At 33.3% G+C, this 2,956-nt stretch overlaps 1 long non-coding RNA gene across 1 annotated transcript; it reads left to right on the forward strand.

Moving 5' to 3' along the window:
• Window positions 1–338: 338 nt before the first annotated feature.
• On the forward strand, window positions 339–1,929 carry LOC124419710. Its single transcript, XR_006940770.1, has 2 exons — window positions 339–1,620; window positions 1,696–1,929. It is a non-coding gene; the product is annotated as an uncharacterized LOC124419710 (long non-coding RNA).
• Window positions 1,930–2,956: the final 1,027 nt, after the last annotated feature.

Consider the following 2,956-nt stretch of genomic DNA (forward strand, 5'->3'; position numbering starts at 1 on the left):
TATCCCCTGAGATTTTGAGTATTAAACCTCAGACACTACATGGATCACGAAGGAACCTCAACCTACTGACCAGCCAGGACAAGTCCTGCGGGCAACTGGGCACCCATAGTACCAGATTATCTGGTGCTCTTGTTAGACCCCATGTCAAATCATTCCACGGAAAGACCGATGATACATTTCATCATCACCAGTTTATAGTCCCAGCATACTGGAGGTTATGGTAGTACCTCTGTTCTTCGGGATTGCAATAACACCAATGTGGAGATTTCACCAAGGTAACATGCCACCGGGGCCCTATCGTGTAGACAAGTGCTGATATTCTTCTTAGAATTTGTAGTGGTGTGGTGGTCAGCTGTTTGTTTAAAATAAGACAAACAGAAAACAAAATAAACAGAAAGGGACAGAATGGCCAGATTGCTAGCGGCGCTGGTATGCCCGCGTATTGCGCGGCTAAAGCTCGCCGGATGGGGTGGTTCTTGCCGGCAATCTGGACCATAAACACACACTAACACAAAAATTCATACCAGCATTTGGGGTATTATTTGAAAAAGGGGCCAAAAGTAGTCCTGCATCTCCCTGCGGTCATACCTATACACATTATTGTCCTCCCACTAGAGGATTCAACCTCACCATGACGTCCTCTTCCTTGACGTCCCCCAAATCTTCCCTGCAAACATTCACTTCCCCTACTTACCGCCGCTTTTCAAACAAATTACCAAATCATATTAATGACACAACTTTCCAAAATTTCTTTAAAACGTTATAAACATAATTTTTTTTATTAATTATTAGAATTTTTCTTAGCTTACGGCAAAATTTAAATCTTACAAAAATTTTTTTTATGGACAATATCCAAAAAAAAATGAGTTTAGGGGAGATATTTATTATTACAAAAAAAATTTTATATACAAATTATCGGTTTAACACATTTAGCTTTTAGATTAACAAATTTTCTTTAGTTTCCCATTTTAAGTTTTTGTAGATTCTAAGCTTTAGATTTAAGTAGATTTAGGCTTTAGTAGTATGATTTCACAATATAATCTCTTAGTTTTAAAGCAGTATATTTTAAATTTTAGGTTTTAAGTTTAAATAGATTTAAGAATTTAGCTTTTGACAAATTGTTTTCAGCTTTTAGTTTTATCAAATTTTTAAATTTTAAGTATTTTTAGATTTCAGCTTTTAAGTATTTTTATCTTTTAGCTTTTAAGTATCTTTAGATTTTAGCTTTTAAGTATTTTTAGATTTTAAGTATCTTTAGATTTTAGCTTTTAAGTATCTTTATATTTTAGCTTTTAAGTATTTTTTTTTTTACTTTCTCCTCTTTCTTCTACAGGTCCTACGGCTATGGAGTTGGCAGGTGTTGCAGTGGGGTTTCCGTCGTCCGTATTCTGTCCAGGTCCGGGTAATTCAGGTCAGTTTGCAAAAATTTTAAATATCTTTTAAATAATTATTTATATATATTTATTTTTTTTTTACATATATATACGTATAAAAATACTGAGCTACTGGGTGCAAATCTGCCGCAAATTCTTCTAAAAAACTAGGCCTGAGCTCAACCCTAACGTCGCGCACGCTTGGCGGTAATTTTTGGCCAGCGGTCTGGTCCGATTCTAACCAATGGTAAGCTTGTTATTTTATATATATATAAATTTTTTTATTTATTATTTTCCCTTTTTTTTATTAATTATTTAAAAGGTACTGTCAGTCCGTCTTGTCGATCAGGGTCAAAAATCTTTATGGTCGAAACCTTTGGTATACCTGCGCACCCCAGGATTGGCAGTGCGGAGCCGATGTTCCCAAATTAAAGATCCCACGTTGGAAGTCGGCAGAGGTGGCGTTGAAATATTTGTATAACCTTTTTTTTTTTTTGGTGTTCAATTTATATAATTTATATTATATTGTTTGATTTAAATAAAGACTTTAAAAATGCTTAGGCGACTTTTATTGTGCGCACTTGCCACTTGCTGCTTCGTTGAACCTCAAAGAAAAAAAAGGCCGACATTTTGCACATTAGGATCCGAGAAACCTCGGATCCCATAATGGCTTCCTACTGTTTCAATTCCTTTCAGCTATTCAATCTACTGTTTCAAATAATTTTCCTAGTGTTTGTTTTTGTTTACTTTCATTTTTTTTTTCTCAAAAATGTCAAACGACGCGTTGCCAACTTTATTTTTCCCTTCTTCTTATTTCTACAACCATTCACACATTTACCTACAGGGTGCACACGACAAATTACCTATTATTCTTCTACATGAGTTAATGAGCGCAGTTGGTTTGGCCACTTTGGATTAAATATTCAAGTGATTACAGCAATTTTTCACTATCGGACAAGGAATTAAGACAGGCTTTCATTTATTTCTTTAAACTATATACATATATAGTATTGTAATTAAGTAGGTATCTCTGTTTTAGTAAACATTTCAGTACTCTAGGTCCTTCTAAATAGGCTTTATCAACTTTTTTCTAAAATGAACCAAAAATATATTACAAGCGGAATATCGATGGCGATGTCTTTTATCACGTTTAGTGCCGAGAAGAAAAACTCCATGACTTGATTGCTTCTTTGGACATTTAATGAGTGTGTTTTATCCCATGTCGTTATTGTGTTGTTTAAAACGTCAGGCTTTTCATGATTAAACCACTTATTTAAATTAATGTATGATATTAATAAATTTAATAAAATAAAAATTAAGTACGAATTTAGTTAAGTGCATACAAAAAATATCATATGAAACACTTGCTTTTTTACACAAATACAACTTTTGCCAACTGTTTATTTTTATAAAAAACCGTCTTTAACACTTTTGCAGCTGATGCCACAATTTCACCAAAATTCATCCATTCAACTAACTAACTGCATGACATCAGCAAATTGTTTGTGGCAACAAGGTTATAAGTAAAATCAATTAAATTGTCATCAAGTTTCAAAATTTCAAATATTAAATTAATTTTTATT

Source organism: Lucilia cuprina, chromosome 4 (assembly GCF_022045245.1).
Source record: "Lucilia cuprina isolate Lc7/37 chromosome 4, ASM2204524v1, whole genome shotgun sequence".
NCBI classification, from domain to species: Eukaryota; Metazoa; Arthropoda; class Insecta; order Diptera; family Calliphoridae; genus Lucilia; species Lucilia cuprina.